This window comes from Odocoileus virginianus, unplaced genomic scaffold (genome assembly GCF_023699985.2).
Source record: "Odocoileus virginianus isolate 20LAN1187 ecotype Illinois unplaced genomic scaffold, Ovbor_1.2 Unplaced_Contig_10, whole genome shotgun sequence".
In the NCBI taxonomy this organism is placed as follows: Eukaryota; Metazoa; Chordata; class Mammalia; order Artiodactyla; family Cervidae; genus Odocoileus; species Odocoileus virginianus.
The window spans coordinates 1,506,850-1,531,147 of record NW_027224327.1 but is presented as its reverse complement, the minus strand read 5'-3'; the positions used below and the strand labels follow the sequence as shown (position 1 = coordinate 1,531,147).

General features: G+C 40.1%; 1 long non-coding RNA gene across 1 annotated transcript; it reads right to left on the bottom strand.

Moving 5' to 3' along the window:
• Positions 1-2,462: 2,462 nt before the first annotated feature.
• On the bottom strand, positions 2,463-24,065 carry LOC139033938 (uncharacterized). Its single transcript, XR_011486411.1, has 3 exons — positions 23,957-24,065; positions 3,134-3,243; positions 2,463-2,734 (listed from the first exon to the last, which is right to left on the bottom strand). It is a non-coding gene; the product is annotated as an uncharacterized lncRNA (long non-coding RNA).
• Between the last annotated feature and the right edge of the window lie 233 nt (positions 24,066-24,298).

The following is a 24,298-nucleotide window of genomic DNA, read 5'->3' as shown; positions in this document are numbered from 1 at the left end:
ACTGTTGGTGGGAATCTAAATGGATACAGCCACTTTGGAAGATGGTCTGGAGGTTCCTTAAGAAACTAGGAACAAAAACACCATGTGACCCAGCAATCCCACTGGCATATACCCTGAGCAAATAAAAATTGAAAAAGAAACACATATCCCATTATTCATTGCATCACTACTTACAATAGCTAGAATATAGAAGCAATCTAGATGTCCACTGATAAATGAATGGATAAAGCTGTGGCACATACACACAATGGAATATTACTCAGCCATAAAAAGGAACACATTTGAGTCAGTTCTAATGAGGTGGATGAACCTAGAGCCTATTATACAGAGTGAAGTAAGTCAGAAAGAGAAAGATAAATATTATATACTAATGCATATATATGGAATCTAGAAATCTTTTACTGAAGAATTTATTTGAAGGGTAGCAATGGAGAACAGACATAGAGAACAGACTTATGGACACAAGGAGAGGGGAGGAGAGGGTGAGATGTATAGAGAGAGTAACATGGAAACTTACATTACCATATGTAAAATAGATAGCCAACGGGAATTTGCTGTATGACTCAGGAAACTCAAACAGGGGCTCTGTATCAACCTAGAGGGGTGGGATGAGGAGGGAGATGGGAGGGAGGTTCAAAAGGAGGGAGGGGATATATGTATACCTATGGCTGATTCATGTTGAGGTTTGACAGAAAACAACAAAATTCTGTAAAGCAGTTATCCTTTAATTAAAAAATAAATAAATTTTATAAAATAATGTGAAAGAGTTAGTCATAAAGGAAAAGCATTTTGCATATGACTGAGGTTGTTATCAATATAAAATAGGCTGTTGTAACTTTAGGATTTTTTATACAGAGGATGGGGAATACATGTAAATCCATGGCTAATTCATTTCAATGTATGACAAAAACCACTGCAATGATGTAAAGTAATTAGCCTCCAACTAATAAAAATAAATGAAAAAAAAAAAAAAAAAAAGAAAACCACAACCTACTTTAAGATCTATACTCTGTTAAGGTATGCCAATTGTAAGAGTACCACTTCCCACATGGCGCTAGTGGTAAAGAATCTGCCTGCAGTGCAGGAAACATAGAATCCATCTCTGGGTCTGGAAGATCCTCTGGAGGAGAAAATGTCTACCCACTGCAGTATTCTTTCCTGGAAGATTCCATTGAGAGAGGGCTCTAGATGGCTATAGTCCACGGGGTCACAAATTGTCAGACACAACTGAGCTATGGAGGATCCACAGATGAATTTTGAGAGTTAATATTCAGTAGGATGTGGGTTTGAATGTGCCCAGTGTGTCAAGGACCCACTTGAGTGAGCGACTCAGACACCTATTTGAATGAGAGACCTCGTAGTACTGCACACAAGGAGCTCACCCTGACAGACACGGGAGTCATAGGTGAGTGTGGGGCGTATCTGAATACAGAAGGATAAGACACACTCATAGTTCCTCCACCACTGGTGCCAACCAACCCCTAGTGGAGTTCAGTTCAGTTCAGTCGCTTAGTCATCTCCGGCTCTTGTGACCCGATCGACTGCAGCACACCAGGCCTCCTTGTCCATAGCCAACTCTTGGAGTTTACTCAAACTCATGTTCATTGAGTTGGTGATGCCATTCAACCATCTCATCCTCTGCAGTCCCTTTCTCCTCCTGCCATCAATCTTTCCCAGCATCAGGGTATTTTCTAATGAGTCAGCTCTTCGTCAAGTAGCCAAAGTATTGGAGTTTAGCTTCAACATCAGTCCTTCCAATGAATATTTAGGATGGATTTCCTTTAGGATGGACTGGTTGGATCTCCTTGCAGTCCAAGGGACTCTCAAGAGTCTTCTCCAACACCACATTTCAAAAGCATCAATTATTCTGTGCTCAGCTCTCCTTATACTCCAACTCTCACATCTATACATGACTACTGGAAAAATCACAGCTTTGACTAGAAGGACCTTTGCTGGCAAAGTAATGTCTCTGCTTTTTAATATGCTTTCTAGTTTGGTCATAAATTTTCTTCCAAGGAGCAAGTATCTTTTAATATCATGACTGCAGTCACCATCTGCAGTGATTTTGCAACCCAAAAAAATAAAGTCTGTCACTGTTTCCCCATCTATTTGCCATGAACTGATGAGACCAGATGCCATGATCTTAGTTTTCTGAATGTTGAACTTTAAGCCAACTTTTTCACTCTCCTCTTTCACTTTCATCAAGAGGCTCTTTAGTTATTCTTCACTTTCTGCCATAAGGGTAGTGTCATCTGTATATATGAGATTATTGATATTTCTCCCAACAATCTTGATTCCAGCTTGTGCTTCATCCAGCCCAGCATTTCTCATGATGTACTCTGCATATAAGTTAAATAAGTAGGGTGACAGTATACAGCCTTGACGTACTCCTTTCCTGATTTGGAACCAGTATCTGTTGTTCCATGTCCAGTTCTAACTGTTGCTTCCTGACCTGCATACAGATTTCTCAAGAGGCAGGTCAGGTGGTCTGGTATTCCCATCTCTTTAAGAATTTTCCAGAGTTTGTTGTGATCCACACAGTCAAAGGCTTTGGCATAGTCAATAAAGCAGAAGTAGATGTTTTTCTGGAACTCTGTTGTTTTTTCAATGATCCAAAGGATTTCTTACCACCTGTTCTTAATATCTTCTGCTTCTGTTAGGTCACCAATTTGTTAAAAAGCTGCTTTGTGTCTTGTTGGAGGGAAGGGGCACTCTCTCCACATCTTTAAGGTGCCTAAGGAGACAAAAGAAAGACTTTTAGAAGAGGCTCTGGTGGATGGAGCAGAGAGGCCCCACTAAATCCTATGAGATGTGTAGGAGCTAGAATCTGGGCAGGCAGCTGCACTGCCCTCCTGACCTTCCGTGACTTCCTGGGCTGACATCTGGTCGTGCTGTCCCCATCCCTAAGACATTCCAGTTGCTCTTTGGAAAAGATCCAAAACTTTTGCTTTGGTTTCCATGCTCTGGCCCATTTCAATAAACCAAGTTACCATGTTACTCTCTTACAGCACTGGCTTTTTCCTCTAAGACCTTTCCTCATTTGTGATCATTTTGTGTAAATTCTCTATTAACTTCTTATCCTAATCCAACCAGCTGACCAACCAAATCAGTGGAGAGGCTCTTATTCACAGACCATGTCCAGTTGTTTGGCTCAGAACAGGCAGATTCACATTTCCTTATGAAGATAGGATGAAATACTGGAGTAGCCTGAAGACATTCCAATTTAGTTCAAGGGATAAGGGCCTGGAAATGAAAGAATAGTCATGAGTCATCTCATGCTTCTTTGCTCACATGCTGTGACTGCCATGACCCCCTCCCATCCCCAAACCTGGGCTCATGTAATCACTGACTTGTTTGATATAGTTATTGTGGTTGTGTAAGGAGGAAATATAATTACTGATTTAAGTAATAAAAATAATGTTGATCACTTTTATTCACTGTTTACAGTGTAAGGTTTATTTTTGTCCATCCTCCAAACAACCCTGCAAAGAAATTATTTTTAACTGCCTTATTCAGCTGAGGAATCTGGTTATCTACAGCTGTGTAACAAATTACCTCGAACTAAAATCTGGTTATCTACAGCTGTGTAACAGATTACCTCAAAGCTTAATGAATTGACGCATGATTTGAGGGTCAGGATTTCAGGCGGGACCTAGCTGGTGATTGTCATGCATCGTAACCAGGCAGCCATGGAGGTCACTGGCGGTATTCAGCTGGTGGGTGTGCTGGTCTGGAGGGTCCAGGACAGCTTCATTCCCCCTGTGTCTTGAACCTTGAGGGGATGGCTGTGGGCTAGATGCACTCAGATGAGACTAAGGCCAGACAACTGACATTCAGCCTCCCCAGATGATGGTCTCAGGGTATTTGGTCTCACTCAGGCTCACAAACACTATTCAAAAGCCCCAGGAGGAAGCTGCAGAGCTTCAGAAGACACATCACTGACAATCATAAAACCTCACTTCTCCTGCAATCTCTGCATCAGGCAAAACATTTGAACCCAGCTCAGATTCAAGGGAAGACACCATCCCTCAAGGGGAGAAGCAGCACAGATGTTGCAGTCATCTTTGATCTACCGCAGAGGTCAGTGGCTCATCTGTGTCAGTGCAGCCCTAGGAGGCAAATCTCAGGTGAACCAGAGGCTACAGGTTGTTTACTACTTCTCTGTACTCCTTTGATAGCCAGAAACTTAACTTCTAAAAGTGGACCCATTTTCTTCTCTAGAAAGAAAGATATTTAAGATTAAATAACTGGTTTTCTCTCATGGAAATGAGGAAAGAGGAGAAAGATTTCAAAGATGCCAGGAGTAATCCATTAATTCCCTGGTCTGGGATTCTCTACTGGATGCGCCTAGAGCTCTGGTAGCAGTTCCAGGCAGGTGTGGGTGATGGACTGAAGAAGCTACTGGAAAGAGAAGATCATGATTACAACTGACATATCCCTAGGAGCATAATTAAAACTAACATATCCTTAGGGCCTGAAAAGAAACCAGTCTGAAAAAGTGAAATTAACTAAACTCTGTTCTGTTGTGGGCAATAAGCTTGTTTGCTGCCCTAGTGCAAATGATAACTGGAAAACTTTCTGAATTGACCTTACATGGGACACAGAAGTGTTTCCTTGTAAGAACAGCCTCCACAGACTGATGAAACATTCCCAACCCCCCACTTCACTCCTGGCCATGTGAGTCCACAGCTTCAACTCTCTACTGAATACTTTGAAATCTCTAACAAACTTTAAACTGGGGGGATGAGGGAAGAGGGAGGGATGGGAGAAGGAGAGGTCAATCCTTTCAAAACTCATTTCAGTGTTCTCTTGCATCTTGACTATCCAACAGGAAGAAGCTAGAGTCGCTCTACTCTGCCAGGAAGAGTTCCCAGGAAGGAGGATTCAGTCAACTACCCTCTTCATATACCTACTCCTCTTAGTTTTATAACCTTTTACTTTCTATCTCTATTGATACCTGGTTCCAAACATGAACTTTTGATACAAGCAAACTCCAGAAAATTCCTGATTTGGGTGGAACCCCAATTCTGTTTGGCAATGGCCTTTGAGCATGTGAGTTATCCTTTCCTCGTGGTCCAAAGCCCTCCTCTTTATGTCATACTGCATTTTTCTTGAAAGGGTGGAGCAAATCCCTCTAGATTAAATGGTGATGACCTTAAACATCTCAGAAATTCAGAAATCATATGGTAGCCAGGATCTTGGATGTTTACAATGATAGAAAGTCAAGGAAACTGAAGGATCACATGGTACTGGAATGTCCCATTTTTGCTCAAAGGAGTCTTGGGAATACATGGTGCTAACTTGGGGATCCCCTACAGGATCAAGGGGAGACCAAGCATTGGGTCTGGGCCACCCAGCAGAGCAGCTCCATTTCCAGCAATCTGATTTAGAGGGGTCTCTGCAATACTGTTTTTGAAGACCAGATTCTTTGGCCAGAAAAAGCAAACTGCTAATTTAGTCCAACCCAGTGATTGCTATTCTTTCCACTAATGTTGAAGCATTCAAGCAACCACATCATCAGGTTGGTCATAGAAATGACAGGTGGAGGAAAGTAAATAGGGCCAGGCTCAGAGGATGCAAGGGCTCATAAAGTTCTATGCAATCACTCAACACTGGCCCAGAGGGTCCAGAGGCTAGGGCTCACAGCTTGATGGGGGGACCAAGGACGTTAGACCCCATTACAAATAAAGAGTTGAGGTGTGCTTCCTGGGGACTGAGGAAGTACTTTCAAGCAGAGACAGCCCTTCTCTGATCTCTTGAGGGCACAGGACAGATGCTCCTGTGATGGACAAGCTGGAAGAGGTTGCTTTAGGCAGAGGAATCATCAAGGCCAAGGGCCTGGCATGGCAATCCCTAAAAAGGAATGATTACATAGCTGAGTTCATCTTCTGGAAGAGGTTTGAACTGGGGTGCCAGAACACAGAGTGTGCTATAATTATGACCAAGTTCTGCAGTTTTTCAGAGTCTCTGTCTCATCATCTATCAAATAAAATAACCAGCAAAAGGGAAACATTGAGGAGTGGCTGAATTCAAGCACCAGCACAGTGCTGGACTGTGGACGGGCTTGAGAGGTCACGGGGCTGTGGTCATGACTGCCCTGGGCATGAGGGTGGAGTCTAAGAACTCAATTAGCATTCATCAGCTGTTGATTGGAGTTTGTTGGAACGTTAGACACTGTTTTGCATAAATACTAATAGTACAATTTGCTCCTGTAGTATTTGCTCTTTGTTTGTTTTAATTAGCATACACACAATTTAGCTCCTGGGAGCCCCAGAGAATAAAGTATTTCATGTAGATGCCACCCCCAGGTTTATTTACATGGAGCTTGAGCAATGACCCTCTCAGAGATGGGAGGTTTATGGGTCCAGCAGTCAAACATTGCACCAGGAAATCCATAATGACCCCTGCAGCACTGGTAACTACAAATACTCATTAACTTAAAAAATGCAAGTTAGCCATTCACAGATTGTCCATTGGATTTATCACTTAATTAGCATTTTATGAGGATTGTTTGTTAAGGGTGAGAACTCAGATGACTAAAGTGGCCTTCTTTCCCTCTTCATTTCATGATGGGGTTAGAGCAAAGTGGGAAACATTTGATTAGCAAATCAGCATCTGACTTAAGATATTAAAGTAAGTGTCTCCAAGGAATACATTAAAAGTGCTTCAAGTATTTCTGAAGGGCAGCATTTTACAGTACAGGCAAGTCTTCCAAAGGTAAAATACAAAGATATTTACACAAAATGCAAAGTTATCAATGTCTTACATCAATGCTCTGAATTCCCTAATGAAAGAATTTGCACAAAGTTATTCATGAAACTAAGAATATATAGGTCAGTAAAACAGGTCTCTCTTCTTCCAGTTAACTCAATCTGTCCATCCATTCTACAAATATCACCAAATTCCAACCATGCACCAGCACTGGAATAAGTGCTAGGGAGCAATCAATAAATAAAACAGCAAGACAATGTCTTAGCTTTTGGTGCAGTGAGCAAGTCAGACTGTCATCAAGCAATTACACAGACAAGCAGTGACTAGTGTAGGAAAAAAAAAAAAAAGCAGAGAGCCCAATCAGGTCTGAAGATCAGGTAAGAGGTCTCTGAAGTGTAACATTTGAGATAATATGAAAACCAGATTTACTTGGGAGAGAAGCAGAGGTTCCCAGGAGAAGGAAATGGCAAATATAAGGACCCTGAGTAGAAGAAGCTTAAATTCTATGATCTAACAGAAGGTTCACACCAGAGAAGTTTCTGGTGGCAAAAAAAGAAAGGGTGATCAGAAGCAGAAGTTGGGAGGGTGAAGCTATAGTGTTCTAGATATTTTATGACTTGTCTACAAGCACATCCTTGAAGCAACTGGAAGTTATCAGTTCAGCTGGGATTCTCTAGGAAGCAGGCACTAGATAAAGAAGAGCAGTTTATTGGGTGTAATACCCATGTATGATAGAGAGGAGAGTGAACCAGACTAGTCAGGGAAGACCTCACACCTGGATGCAGCTCAGTTGTCACTCAGTATAATTCCTTTGAGATTCATCCAGTTTGTTGCACATATCAAGAATTTGTTCCTTTATATTTCTTAGTAGCATCCACGGTATATAAGTGCCAAAGTTTAACTGTTCATTCATTTAAGGATATACAGATTGTTTCCAATTTTTAGCTCTTATGAAAACAGCTATTATGAATGTCCATGAATGGGTTTTTGTGCAAATATGAACTTTTATTTCTCTAGTATGAATGCCTAATAGTGCTATTCCTGGGTCATGAGGTAACTGCATGTTAAATATTACAGGAACTGCTAAACTATTTTCCAGGAAGGTTTACCATTTTTCATTTTCACCAGCAGTACATGAATGATCAAATTTTTTCACATCCTTACCAGTGTCTGTGCTGTCACATTTTTATTTTAGCCATTCTAATGGGTATGTAGCAATACTGTATCATCAATTTTAATTTGCATTTTCTTAGAGGCTAACGCTGTTGAGCATACCTTCGTATGCTTATTTTCCACTGGCATGATTTCTTTGGCAAAATGTGCCTTCACGTCTTTTGTCCATTTTTGAATCATACTATTTGTTTTTTAACCAATGAGCTTTAAAGGTTCTTTATCTTTTCTAGATAATTGTCCTTTGTCAAGCACGCAGTTTGAAGATATTTTCTCTCATGTTGTCCTTATCTTCCCATCTCCTTAACAGGGCCTTTCTCAGAACAAAGCTTTATATTTCAATGAGACCCAATTTAACCATTTGTTTTTTTCTTTTAAGGACTATGCTCTTAATGTCAAATCTAAGAATTCTTTCCATGTCCTGGATTCCAAAGCTTTTCTCTTATGTTCTCTTATAAAATTTTTATAGTTTTACATTAAAATATATGATCTTTTTTGAGGGGAGCTATGTCATGCAGCTTGTAGGATCTTAGTTCCTCAACCAGGGATTAGACTCAGGCCACCACAGTGAAAGCATCAAGTCCTAACCGCTGGACTACCTGGAAATTCCATATGTGACCCATTTTTAATTACTTTTGTATAAGGTATAAGCAAGTTTGAGTTTTATTTATTTACTGCCCTTTGGATGCCTTGCTTTTCAGCATCATTCTGTGCAAAGGCTGTCTTTCCTCCCTTGAATTGCTTTCAGACCTTTGTTGAAAACTAGTCATGAATGATGTCACAAAAATTTGTAGAGTAATGAACTCTAAAGTTCCATCTCTCCACTATGATTAAGCAGGCAAAGACTGCCAGAGTTGACTTTCTCAGAACTCTGGAATCTATAATAAAATTTACAACATCTAGATGAATGCTTAATGAAAAAATAAGTTGCTAAATTTTGATAAGAGAGCATTCTGGACTTTAAACTTATACTTCCACTCTTCCGCACTCCTCTTCCCCAGGGCTTGGAAAAGAGGGAAGGAAGAGCTGAGGTCAGGAGAGTAAGGGGCAGGAAAAAGATTGTTAGTTTCACTGAGGTGGCAAAATGTTTGAAGGAGAGGCCCAGAGGTGAAAATAAGGGACTTTGAAATTAAAATTGTAAGTTCAGTGATTGGTAAAGACGAAGTCAGGGTATGAGCTGAGGAGTGTATTTGTACTTTTTCCCCAGTCTGTAATCATACTGGCTTCACTTCCTTCCCTATTTAATGGGGCTTCATGCATGAACAGTGCCCTCAGCCCCTTTGGAACCCTGTCCTAATGCACCTTCCCTACTAAATCATTTCCAGGGTTGATCTCACGTTCCACTCACCTCCACCACGCTGCCAGGCTAACATGAAAGCTTAAACTCATGACTCAGGTCTCAGTTTGTCTCGCCAGTTCTTCCCCATGCTCCCAGGCCACCCTACTCTCTTTATCCATGGCAGCTTCTCTGACCTTCTCCATCACCTATCTTTATCTTACCAGATGGATGGTCCAACCTTCTCACGCGTGTGTGAGAATTCCTGCAACACACATCCTGCTCCAAGACAGATATAGCTGATCTGGTCTCATTTTCTATCCAGTCTACTTCCCCAAAAATTATTCATTAGGACACAGTATCTTTATAACTAAAGTCATATATTTTCATTATAGACATAGTGGTGTGGTGAAGCTGGGTCACTGGGGCAAGAAGTCATGGGATTGAGAGGCCCAGGAAATCCTGGCAGCCAGGCAGTAAGATGGTGAGTGAGTGGGTTCTCGGTGTGGAGAGGGTGGTGGTCACAGGTAAGAGTGGGGAGAAAGTGAGGGTCATTAGAGAAAACTAGGCTTATCACCATAAGATTCACCTTGGGTGATGCAGGGCATGTGGGATTGAGAGCCCAGGGTTAGGGCCCCCATATGGATGTGAGAAGCCCCAGGAACTCTGACAGCTGATGGACAGAGTGATAGGAAGGAGATGAAAGGTTGTTGCTGAACCACAAAAGACGCTGGATTCTTGGCCTCTGGAGGAGAAGAATTCAATCTGGGGCCAGAGATGAGGCTTGATTGCTCAGAGCTTTTGTGTAATAAAGTTTTATTAAAGTATAAAAGAGATAGAGAAAGCTTCTGACATAGACATCAGAAGGGGGCAGAAAGAGTGCCCCCTTGCTAGTGTTAGCAATGGAGTTATATACCTTTTAATTAGTTATTACAATGAATCAAAAGAATGTCTGGAGGTTGTAAAGACCTTACTAGACCCACTCCCATAATTTACATTTTAAGATTACAGGATTAGCATTAGGTTTTTTCCCAGAAACTGTCCTCAAGCAGGATACATTATTGTCATGCAATCCTAAAGAATGTGGGGGGAGGGGGAGTTTTTTCTTTCCTCATCCTTGAGAATTCCAGACCCCTCTCTCCTTGGGGACCCCCAGACTTCTTATCAACCTGCCTAGGAATTGACTCTCTCAGAGCCAAGTCATCAGGGGTGGTTGGAAGCCAGGTGAGCTGAATGCAAGAAGACTGATATGTCAGGAGAGCATGGGTTTCCTCGCTGATGCCCAGGGAGGTGTGGAGCCAGGGCAGGACACTTCAGCTGGGCCTCATGGAGTCTCCATCAAGTCCAGGACAATATCATTGTGTCCTGGATCTTTTACATCAAACTTATTTTCTGTCACTGCATTTGGGTCCTTTTCTCTTTCTCCACTTCTTTCCTTGTGTCATAGATGACCTGTCCCTTGAGTCACAGATCCTGAAGGTCCCCATCACTGACCAAAACCTCTGCAAATCCTCATGTCTGGTGGTGATCTTTCTCAGGTTTCATCCACACACATCCCACATGCCCAAGGTGGAGCTCATGGTTACAAGACAAGATTTCACTGATGACCCCCACTTTCTCCCACTTTTACCTGTGACCACCACCCCCTCCCTGCCCAGAACATGCTCACTCACCATCTTACTGTCTAGCCTCCAGGATGTCTTGGCTTATCCTTCAGTCCCAGCCCAGACTCACAACTTCCATGGGACTTGATTGTCCGGACTAGGGCCTCCTCCTCTCTCGACACTTCTAGCTACGTGCTGGTGGGCATTGCACTGCATGTTTGCTTACAGTTGTCAACATCTCCCATCCCCAGAGCAGGGCTCCTGCAGGGTGCCACCAAGATGTGCAGAACATTTCCAGAAATGGCTGGCAGAAGGAGAGAGGAAATAAAGGAGGGGGGAAAGGGAAAGAAAAAGGAGGAGGGGATGAGAGTTAAGAAGTAGGATGTAAGGAAGAAGAAGGGAGGGAGAAGTAGAGGAGAAGAGGTGGGTATGGGAGAAGCAGGGAGACAGGGACAAATGGAGGGAGTGGAATGGGGAGGAGAAGGAAGTTTTCCCTCCAAATCGTACTGGAACATGGGTGCAAGGTGGACTGAGACCTGACTCTTCTAGACCTCAGTCTCCTCTGCTCTGAGGTCTCAGTCCATGCCCCATCCTGGAGTCACATCTCTCTGTAACCCTCCATTTGGCAGCATCAGGCTCTCCTTGCTGACTTCATACAAACCTGCACTCCCTTCAGAACAGATTGCCATTGTTGCTGCAGTTCCTACGCGCCTGCCTATATTCGAGCATATATACTGCTAAGGGCCTAGGAGGGTTTCCACCCATCTTCATGTTCCAGAGCTTCTTTTGGTGCTAAGACCCCAGCCACGTGGCTGCGTGGCCCTGCATTGGAAGTCAGCAGGCAGTGGCAGTCCATACTGCAGCCTCACCCACAGCCAAGGCACCCTTGCCCCATCCCATCCTCGTGTGCTCAACCACAGGAGCACGCCAGCCTCAGCTCCCAGCCCCAGCCCCACACAGCCCCTCAGCTTTGCTTTCTGAAGAACATGCTGACCCCATAACACCAGCCAAGTACAAGGAGGCCACACTTTGGTCAATGAGAGTCACTGGTACTACAATCACGGGGTGCCGGGCATCCTCTAGGCATACAGGCTGCACATAGGTGAGCCAGGCAGGGGCCACCAGCTTCAACTCATACACCACCATAGAACTCCTTCTTCTCCAGAGTGATGGGTAGCAGAGAAGTCATGGCTCTTAGGGCTGAGGCTATCAGCTGGAAGGGGCCCAACACCTTCTGAGGGCAGTGCTGCCAAATAGTCAGGGAGGAATATCCCTGGGAGTCATATCACCAGGGCTCAGATCCCAGATCCTGCCCCTTCCTGAGTTACCTAAGTGTGTGGTTTTACCTGTCTGTGCCTCAATCCTACACCTATAAAGAGGATGACACTAGAACATACTCACTAAGTCATGCTCGAGGATGTGAACCTCCCAGAGGATCCATTTCTGGTGTAAACGCAACACATGTGGTCTGGACCCCTCTTTCAGTGCATCACCTCAAGGTAGACCAGGGTCCCTTGCAGCTGAGAGCTCCCAGACTAGAACAGTACTCCAGAGCAAGTTGGCCAGTTCTCTCAAGGAAGATATTGACAATATTATTTTACTAGAAGGGGACTTGCCCTAGGTAAGTGGGTACCAAATGGTCATCTGGAAGCTTAAAACAGTAATTCTGATTCTTCAGATCTGGAATGGGCCTGGAAATCTGCATTTTAAAAGCCCACCAGATGATCTTGATGTTCAGCAAGGTTGAGGATTTAATGGCCAGATGACCTGTAAGAGGCTATGGTTCCATTCTTCAGGGCAGTCTCTCTCAGCACCAAGCACTGCTATGACCCTGGAACACACACATCATATCAGATCCCTACATTTCAGCAGTGTAATTGCCTCCTGGTTTATAAGAGAAGGCAGAGCTAAGAGCCGCTGGTCTAGCTAGCTTCAGCAACATGAGCTCCTCCACAGGCCAGGCTCACTTCCTCAGCAGCACTGTGGAAACCATATTGGCCTCCTAGAGCTTTGATGGCCTGGAAGAGAAGTCTTCTCAAGAAAGAATCATTCATCCCCCAGTCACTGTTCAGTCAGGGAAGTGAAGGTGTCCCATTTCCACTAACAGCTCATACACTGGCCTTGCTGTCTCTGCCTGGCAAAAAGTTCTTGCTTATGAAGAGCCTCTAGCTAGCAGAAACCTGAGATAGTGACAAGAACTGATTCTGCCACAGGACTGGTTTCCTGGGAAAGTAATTGGCAGTAAAATTCAGGATAATCATTTCCTTTCTTTCCATCTGACATTCTTCAGAATCCCAGGATAGCGTACAGAAGGAACCCCTCAGCTGCTACTTTTATTTCAAGAAAAATGGAAGCAAAAAATATTCCCATTGCAGATGCAAACTTCAATGTGCTTGTGCTGGTCAGATGACCATGCCTCAGAGGACAAGAAGTATAGCAGGAAGTACCTTTACCTGTAATAGATGAGGTCTGGGTTCCCATCCTATCTTGGTGTTGCTGATTGCCCTTGGACTGATTGTGTCCTTTCTAAGGATCCTGGATCCTCATAAGTAAAACAATAGTGTGGGAGGAGATGGTCTCCAGGCTTCCCAGACTCTAAAACTCATGACTTGTGAACCACTTAAAATTTTCTAAACAAAATAATGTGGCGTGTGAAACCACATTGTTGTAACTCATACCATGTTGTAGGTAGCCAAGAGCTGTTCTGGCGAGATAAGAAGGAAACAGGTTCAGCACATGTCTGGTGAGTAGCTTCATCAGACAGATTACAATGCTGGAAGCAGGAGCGCAGGGGTAGGTGGACCATAACTATGAATCAGTATTATTTAGGATGTGTTTGCTAGCAAGAAACAGAAAATGCTCCTGAAAATGAATTAAATGCTGAAAGTAATTATTGTTTAAGAAGAGTCCTGGGTTAACTCAGCAACTCAAAATCAAAAATTCAGGTTTTTTCAATTTTCTTATTCCTTGTCATCTGGGTTGGTTATATTTCCCCTCATGACTACTAAGGGCAGCTGCCAGTGATCCAGGCATCACACTGCCACATCACATGTCCTGAGAAGGAAACAGTGTAGGCTAAAGGTAGAGATTTAATATCAGTCACCCCCAAAATGTGTCATCTTAATTTTCACTGGCATATACTACACAGGATTATTCATAGACTCATTTGTCCCTGCCTCTTCCCACTAATCATAACTATAAGCCGTGGAAACGATGCATGACAATCAAAGCATAACTCTGAAGGTGGAAGAGGAAGACAGGCTAGTTTGAGACCTTGGGGATGGAATTACAGCAGCAGGTTTTCTTACAACCTCCTGCCCAAAGGATAAAGGCAACCCAGATCTATAGCCTAGCAACACAGGGCAGCCCAGATAGTTTCATTCCTCACCAGGGTCAAATAGAAGTCATGCCAACAACATAATGTAAGTCAACTCTCTAGCAAGGGGGATCAGGTGGGACACCCATCAGAAGTAAAGGGCCACCAGATGCAGTTTTTTCCCATTAGTCCTGGGATCCCCCTTTCCACTCAGATACTGAGGCAGATAATTGGGCAGAGTCATCAAAACAGCTACAACAGATGGCCTGATCTAGGAAATCTCTTTGTCCCCTGGGACCCAAGACTCTTCCCACCACCCAGAGGCAAGGTACATAAAGGGCACTGGTAGGAGGATCCTACAGTCCCACTCACTGACTGGGAGCCTAACCTGTAAAGATCACTTCATCCTTCAAAAAAAAACCAACGTGAAGTCATAGAAGATGCTGCAACAGCACATGAACCCATCAGTTCAGTTCAGTCGCTCAGTCATGTCAGACTCTTTGCAACCCCATGGACTACAGCATGCCAGGCTTCCCTGTCCATCACCAACTCCCAGAGCTTGTTCAAACTCATGTCCATCAAGTTGGTGATGCCATCCAACCATGTCCTCTGTCATCCCCTTCACTCCATGCCTTCAACCTTTCCCAGCATCAGGGTCTTTTCCAGAGAGTCAGTTCTTTGCATCAGGTGGTCAAAGTATTGGAGTTTCAGCTTCAGCATCAGTCCTTCCAATGAATATTCAGGACTGATTTCCTTTCAGATGGACTGGTTGGATCTCCTTGCAGTCCAAGGGACTCTCAAGAGTTTTCTCCAACACCACAGTTCAAAAGCATCAATTCTTCAGTGCTCAGCTTCCTTTATGGTCCAAATCTCACATCCATACATGATTACTGGAAAAACCAAAGCTTTGACTAAGTGGACCTTTGTTGGCAAAGTAATGTCTCTGCTTTTTAATATGCTGTCTATCTTGGTCATAACTTTTCTTCCAAGGAGCAAACATCTTTTAATTTCATGGCTGCAGTCACCATCTGCAGTGATTTTGGAGCTCAAGAAAATAAAATCTGTCACTGTTTCCATTGTTTCCCCATCTATTTGCCATGAAGTGATGGGACTGGATGCCATGATCTTTTTTTTTTTTTAATGTTGAGTTTTAAGCCAGCTTTTTCACTCTTCTCTTTCACTTTCATCAAGAAACTCTGTAGTTCCTCTTTGCTTTCTGCCATCAGGGGGGAGTCATCCACATATCTGAAGTTATTGATATTTCTCCTGGCAATCTTGATTCCAGCCTGTGATTCATCCAGCCTGACATTTTGCATGATGCACTCTGCATATAGTTAAATAAGCAGGGTGACAATATGCAGCCATGATGTACCTCTTTCCAAATTTTGAACCAGTCCATTTTTCCATGTTTGGTTCTAACTGTTGAACCCATCAGGCAAAAGTAATTCTGCAACAGCTCAGAAAATTGAACTGAAATTGAAATTACAACCTACATGCTAAGCCTGAACAGTTGACTACTTGATAATAACATAAAATTTTTATAATACCTGACACACTTCTGAAAATAGACAAGAGGTCCAAGATACTATAAAAAAAATCATCTGTATACCAAAACCCAGGCTTTCACAGTGGCTCAGCGATAAGGAATCTACCTGCAATGCAGGAGATGCATTGCAGGTTTTGTCCTTGGGTTGGGAAGATCAGGAGGAGGTCATGGCAACCCACTCCAGTGTTCTTGCTGGGAAATGTACCAAGGAGCCCAGCTGGCTACAGTCCATGGGATCACAAAGAGTTGGGAGAAAACTGACCCGAAGCAACTAAGCACACATGCATGCACCAAAAGCCAGGGCAACCACAACGTGACTGAGAAAAATAACTCATACCGATATTAAAAATGTACCAAATGTGGGAATTACCTGCCAAGGATTTTAAAGAGATCATTATAAAAAGCCTCAGCCTTCAGTTATAAATTCTCGTGGAAAAATAAAAAATAGGAAAAATAGATGTTATTAAAGGGGACCAAAGGGAAATTATTGTACTGAAAAACTCAATAGCATAAATGAATGAGTTCAATAATAGAATAGAGATGGTGGAGGTAAAGTCAGCAAACTTAGAGACATTTCAATGGAATTCACCCAATCTGAAGAACTGTGAAAGCCTAGACTTAAAAAAAAAAAAAAAAGAGGGGGCCTCAGGGACCTTTGGAAAAACAACAAAATTCCCAATACTTTACTGTCAGAGTCCCAGAAGGAAAAAGGAGAAAGGTCTGAAAAAATATTTGAAGAAATAATGTAATGGGTAACAGCATGCCAAATGTGGTGAAACACACAAACCTAGAGATTCAACAAACTGATTAAACCCCAAACAGGATATAAGCAAAGAAATCCTTGCCAAGACACATCATAATTTAACCGAAAGACAAAGGAAATATCTTGAAAGAAGTCAGAGAGAAATGGTGCATTACATACAGGAACAAACCAATTTGAATGAAAGTATATTTCTCACCTGAAATTATGGAGGCTGTGAAGAGATCTCACACTGTTTTTCAAATGCAACAAGGAAAGAACTTTCAACCACAAATTCTATAGCTGGTGAAATTATCCTTCAGGATTTAAAGAGAAATAAAAATATTTTCAGATGAAAGAAAACAAAGAATTTGCCACTAGTAGATGTACCTTTTAAAAATAGCTAAAAGAAGTTTTTCAGACAGAAAGAAAATTATGAAAGAAGGGATTTTGGAACATCAAAAAGGAAGGAGCATCAATGGAAAGAGCAGAAATAATTTACTACATTTTTGCCTTTAAGTTTTATAACTCATATTTGATAATTGAAACAAAAATTTTAACACCATCTGACACCACAGATATGATATTTAAGTGAGGAAGGAAAACAGATCTAAAGGAAAGTGAGATTTCCAGACTTCCCTTGATGTAGTAAAGTGTTGATACCATAGTCTATTGTACACCACATGTGTACATTGTGTGCGTGTGTGTATATGTGTGTTCAGTTGCTCAGTCACATTCGACTCTTTGTGATCTCATGGACTGAAGCCACCAAGCTCCTCTGTCCATGGAATTTTCCAGGCAAGAATAGTGGAGTGGGTTGCCATTTCATACTCCAGAGCGCCTTTCTGACTGAGGGATTGAACCTGCATCTATTGCATCACCTTCATTGGCAGGCAGATTCTTTACCATTGTACGACCTGGGAAGCTTGCACATTATAATACTCAACCATTAAGAAAATTGTGCAAAGATATATCTCAAGAACATTATAAATAAATCAAATGTAGCCCTAAAAATACTTTCAAGTAGCCAGCAGGAAGACATATACACAATGGTATATTACTCAGCCGTTAAAAAGAATACATTTGAGTCAGTTCTAATGAGGTGGATGAAACTGGAGCCTATTATACAGAGTGAAGTAAACCAGAAAGAAAAACACCAATATAGTATACTAATGTATATATATGGAATTTAGAAAGATGGTAATGATAACCCTATATGCGAGACAGCAAAAGAGACACAGATGTATAGAACAGTCTTTTGGACTCTGTGGGAGAGGGCAAGGGTGGGATGATTTGGGAGAATGGCATTGAAACATGTATATTATCATATGTGAAATGAATCGCCAGTCCAGGTTCAATGCATGAGACAGGGTGCTCAGGGCTGGTGCACTGGGATGACCCAGAGGGATGGGATGGGGAGGGAGGTGGGAGGGATTTCAGGATGGGGAACACATGTACACCCATGGCAGATTCATGTCAATGTATGGCAAAACCACTACAATATTGTAAAGTAATTAGCCTCCAATTAAAATAAATAAATTTATATTTAAAAAATAAATAAAAATAATCCAAGATTTTAACATATTCAAAATCAATTTCTTTATATTCTAAAGGCATAAATCTGCCTGAATGTTCTGCATAATTCTGCCAGAACTTTTCATATAATGGGATCTGCCTACTGATACTTCATGCTTATTACAAAACACATGAAACAAGAAATGAAGACCCAAGAACTTTTTTGTTACTGAGATTTTTCAAAGAATATATTAGAAAAAATTATGCTAAGACAGTGGAAAATAAAAAATTGTAAGGTTTTAATTTTTTTCTACAAAACAAGCAGAAAATAAATACAGTATTATGAGAAATACGTGGCCCCCATGTAATACAAGTTGTATATTTTTTTCATACAGTCCTAAACCTGAAAATAAAGTCTCTAGGCATTAAAAAAGAAAGAAAGAAAAGAGAGGGAAAAAAAGAGAAACAGTAGTGAGAACATAAGAAACAAATAAACATACAAACAATAAAATTATAGGTGTAAGCATCTTAAAAATTAGTTTAAGTGTAAATGACCTACTTAGGTGTATTCACACCAATCAAAATACAAAGATCTGCATAATGAATGATAAACATGACTCAACTATATGCCTTTTACAAGAGACTCACTGAAAATCAATGACATAGGTGGGTTGAAATTAAAAGAATAGGAAACAATATATGGTGTAAAAATTAATTAAAATAAAGCAGAACAAGAGTGGCTATATTAACCTGATAAAGCCAAATTCAAAACAAAAGAAAATTCACTAGGGACAAAATGAAACCTAAATAATGGTTAAAGTGTCAGTCTACCAGAAACATACAACAATCCTAAATCTGAGAAATTATAAAGCATAAAATATATTAGTGGATAGAAGTAAAAGGAGAAATAAGCAAATACATTGCTAGACTTTAGGGAATTCCCTAGTAGTCTGGTGATTAGCACTCTGCAACTTCTCTGCCAAGAGACTTTCAGTCTCTGGTTTGGGAACTAAGATCCCACAAATCATGTGCCATGGCCAATAAAATTAAAACTTGACTTTAATTTTAAAAAATAGAGACTTTAATAATTTTCAACAACTGATAGAATTACTAGAGAGAAAAAATCAAAGATATAGCAGATATGAATAACACAAAGAAAGGGATCCAACTGACATATAGAGTACTACATTCCAGAAAAGCAGAATATACATTTCTCCAAGTGCTTACAGAATTTTCACCAAGAAAAAGACCATGAATTGAGCCATAAAACAAATATAAACAAATTTAAAATAATATATAAAATGTTCTGACCTCAATGGGATTATACTAAAAAAAAAAAATCAATAATAGCACTATCTACAATAGCCAAGACATGGCAACAATCTGATGTCCATCAACAGATGAATGGATAAAGAAGATGTGGTACACATATACAATGGAATATTACTCAGTCATAAAAAAGAATGAAATAATGCCATTTGAAGCAACATAGATGGACCCATAGATCATCATACTAAGTGAAATAAACCAGAAAGAAAAGACAAATACTATATGATGTCACTTATATGCAGAATCCAAAGTGTGATACAAATAAACTTACTTACAAAACAGAAACAGACTCACAGACGTAAAAAACAAACTTATGGTTACCAAAGGGGAAAGGGGTGGGAGAAGGATAAATTAGGAGTTTTGGATTAACAGATGCAAACTGCTATATATAAAGTAGATAAATAAAGACACTCTACTGTATAGCACAGGGAAATATATTCAATATTCTGTAATAAACCATAATGGAAAAGAATACACACACACACACATCTATACACACACACATATATATAAGCACTTTGCTGTACACCAGAAACCAACTATACCTGGTGGGTTTGTAAATCAACTATACTTCAGTTAAAAAAAAAAAATCGTAAATCAACTATACTTCAGTTTAAAAAAAAACTGTAAATCAACTGTACTTCAGTTAAAAAAAATTAAAGTAACAGAATAATAATAGGAAAAACTCTAAACATGTGGAAATCAAGCAACATACTTCTAAATGACACATGGGTCAATTAGGAAGCCTCAAAGGAAATAAAAATATGCATAGGCTGAACGAAAGCTAAAACATAACATATAATACTGAGGTGCAGCTAAAGCAATGACGACAAAAATTTATGACACTTACATACATGTAATGCTTATGTTACAAAGGAGTATAGGTCTCAGATGAATAACTCGAATTCCTATCTCAAGAAACTAGTCCGGGGGGAAAAAACAAATGAAAAATAAGCATAATGCAATTTTTTAAAAAATGAGAGCAGAAAAAAAAAATGATAGCAGAAATAAGTGAAAATACAAATAGGAAAATATGTTGAGAGGTCCCAAACCATCCCTGGTCTTAATGATTTACTGGAAATACTCAGAATAGTCTTGTATTCACAGCTAATGTTTCTTAGCGTGAAACATCAACCAAGGGAAAAAGTACAGTGTTGAAGTTCAGGGGAGGCCAGGCACAAGCTTCCAAGTGTCCTCTCCCAGTGGAATCATACAGATTGAACTTAATTCCCCCAACAGTGAGATGTGACAAAATGTGTGATATTTCATCAACTATAGAAGCTCATTAAAGACCTAATGTCCCAGGTTTTCAATGGGATCTTGACTACATAAGCACCTCCACACTCCCAAATTTCAGACTTCCAGAAGGAAAGCACATGTTCAACAAAACCACATTGTTTGGGCATAGGAAGCAACTTTTATCATATCTGAAAGTAATGGGAGTCCTTCTGAAATCTAAGGGCCGATTCTGTAACTTCTAAATAAGCCTTTCAAAGAAAAGCAATCTCAAGTCTCCTATGTTAGCATTTTTTAAAAAAAGGAATAAAACACAACACAGTATAAATGAAACAAAATGCTGTTTCTTTTTTAAAAATTAATACATTTCATAAGCCTGTAGATAGACTGAAAATAGGAAAGATATCAAGCAATAGGAAAGCTAGGCCTATAGGTGGAATAAAATGCATTAACACTACAAATCATACAGTCAATAATGGGTAATAAAAAAGGAAATACTCAGTAATTTCATGCTCACAATTTTACAGAATAGAAAAAATGATCCACTTCCTTGAAAACCACAAATTAAAATTCAACCAGGGTGAAATAGATTTTCTAGATAGTCATGTAAACATTGATTTTGCAATTGAGTTTTTAATTAAAATCTCCAGAAAAGAGAAATCCCCAGGTCCAGATGGTTGTATTGAATTCAACCTAACAATTAAAGTTAATATAATTTAATAGTTTCTTCTAAAAATTGAAGAGGAGGAAAGATTTCCTAACTGATCTTATGATAGCAATGCCCTGATACTGAAACCAGGCAAAGACAATACCAAGAAAAATTATACCATAGACCAATATCCCCCCAAAACTCAGACCCAGCATTCTTAATGCACTTTAGAAAACTGAATTCATCAATGCATTAAAATTATAAAGTATGACAAAGTGGCATTTATTTTAGGAATACTTCACTTGTTCAATATTCAAAAATTAATATATTCCACTTATCAACAAGCACAAGAAGAAAAATCATATATCAATTAAGACAGAAAAGGTATTTGACAAAATCCAATACCTATTCATTTAAAAAAAAAGAAAAAACCTCTAAGTAAATAAGTAATAGAGGGAAATTACCTCAAGGGATAAAGAACATTCACAAATGATTCTATAGATTACCTAGTAGTGAAAAGTTAAATCATTTTCCCTTAAGATCTTTTACAAAGAAGGATGTTCTCTCATCAGGTTTGATAAACATAGTGCTAGAATTTCTAGCCAACATGAAATGAGAAAAAGCAACAAAAGACACACAGATTGGGAAGAAAGAAATAAAATTATCTCTATTTGCAGATGACATGATTATCTATTCCAAGAAATCCTTAAAAAGAGATCATCCAAAAAATATTTCAGAAAAGTTGCAAGATACAAATCAACACTCAAAAAGTCAATCACATTTCTCCAGCAATGAGCAATTTTGAGCATCTTTTCACGTGTTTCTTGGCCATTTGTGTGTCTTCTTTGGATAAATGTCTGTTTAGGTCTTCTGTCCATTCTTTGATTGGGTTGTTTGTTTTTCTAATTTTGAGCTGCTTGCATATTTTGGCGATTAATCTTCATCATTTCTTTGTTTGCAATTTTTTCTCCCATTCTGAGGATTGTCTTTTCATTTTGTTTATTGTTTCCTTTGCTATGCAAAAGCTTTTAAATTTAATTAGGTCCTATTTGTTTATTTTTGTTTTTATTTCTGTTACTCTACAAAATGGGTCAAAGAGGTCCTTGCTGTGATTTATGTCAAAGAATATTCTGCCTATGATTTCCTCTAAGAGTTTATAGTTGCTCGTCTTACATTTAGATCTTTAATCCATTTTGAGTATATTTTTGTGTATGGTGTTAGGAAGTGTTCTAATTTTATCCTTTTACACATGACTCTCCAGTCTTCCTAGTACCACTTATTGAAAAAGTTGTCTTTTCTACACTGTATATATATTCTTGCCTCCTTTGTTAAGGATAAGACGCCCATAGATGCATGGGTTTATTTCTGGGCTTTCTATCTCATTCCATTGGTCTATATTTCTGTTTTGGGGCCAGTATCATACTGTCTTGATTACTATAATTTTGTATTATAGTATGAAGTCAGGAAGGTTGAGTCCTCCAGCTCTGTTTTTCTTTCTCAAGATACCACCTCATACTTGTCAGAATGGCCATCAACAAAAAATCAACAAACAATAAATGCTGGAGAGGATAAGGAGAAAAAAAGAATCCTCTTGCATTTTTGGTGGGAATGTAAATTGTGCAGCCACTATGGACAAGAGTATGGATATTCCTTTAAAAATTAGAAATAAATCTACCATATGACCCAGAAATCCTACTACTGGACATACAACCAGATAAAGGCATGATTCAAAAAGACACAAGTACTCCAGTATTTATAGCAGCATGATTTACAATAGCCAGGATATGAAAACAACCTAGATGTCCATTGATGAACCACCCTTGGTGTCCATGTCCTTCTATCCACAGATAGATGAATGGATAAAGAAGTTGTGGTACCTATATACAATGGAATATTACTCAGCCATAAAAAGGAATGAATTTGAGTCAGTTGTAGTGAGGTGGATGAACCTAGAGCCTGTTATACAGAGAGTGAAGCAGTCAGAAAGAGAAAAACAAATATTGTATATTAACACGTATATATGGAATCTAGAAAAATGGTACTGATGTACCAATATGCAGGGCAGAAATGGAGACCCAGATGTACAGAATGGACTTGTGGGACACAGTGGGGGGAATGAGATGATAGGATGAATTGAGAAAGTAGCATTGACATATGTACACTACCTGAGCAAAATAGATAGCTAGTGAGAAGTTGTTATACAATATAGGGAGCATGGCCTTATGCTCCCTGAAGACCTAGAGGGGTGGGATGGGTGGTGGGGGTGAGAGGGAAGCTCAGGAGAAAGGGGATATATAAACACTTATGGCTGATTTCCATTGTTATATGGTAGAAACCAACACAACTTTGTGAAGCAATTATCCTGCAATTAAAAATTAAAATTAAAAAATAAAAGAGAAGGTAGTTCAAATGTTTTGAAAAACTCAATCACATTCTTGTATACTAACACAAGAATTCACAAATAAAAATCTTAAGCAATATTATTTATAATAACTCCAAAGAAAATAAAGTACTTAAGAATATGTTTAACAAGAAATGTATAGGGTCTGAATGCTGAAAACTATGCAATGCTTATGAAAGAAATCGAAGAACCCTTAAACAAATGAGGCAATATATAGCATTCATAGGTGGCAAGGCTCAACACAGTGGAGGTATCAGTTCTCCACAAAATAATATGTAAGTTTAATGTAATTCCTATTAAAAATTCCATCAAGGACTTTTGTACACATGGATTGGCTTATTCTAAAATTTGTATGGAAAGGCTCAATCCATAAAAGGGTGCCTCACCACACCATTTTATTGCTTTCAAATTTCCCATACCCATGTAATCAGGTTCGCATGATAAATCCCCTCCATTTGAAATACCTTGAGTGCTCTGTTTCTTCTCTCCTTCCTGGATTTTGACTGATACAGCATAGTAACAGCACATGCATATGGTAGAATATGCAGCCAGGATCACGGAGTCCAGCCCTTACCTTCCAGTCAAAGAAAAGGACAACCAGGGAGACCAAGCATGCAGCACAAAATAGGACAAGGAACTAGCAGCCCAGCCAAAAATAGAGCCCAAGTTTTCTGACCCTCAGCCAGGCTGTTTTCACTCCACTTAGCATCAGGGCTGTGGCGGCTGTGACGGCGCATGAGCAGGGCCAAGAGAAGCTACTGCGCCCGAGGACAGGGACCGCGGCCCACAGGAGCTACCCCGCGCCA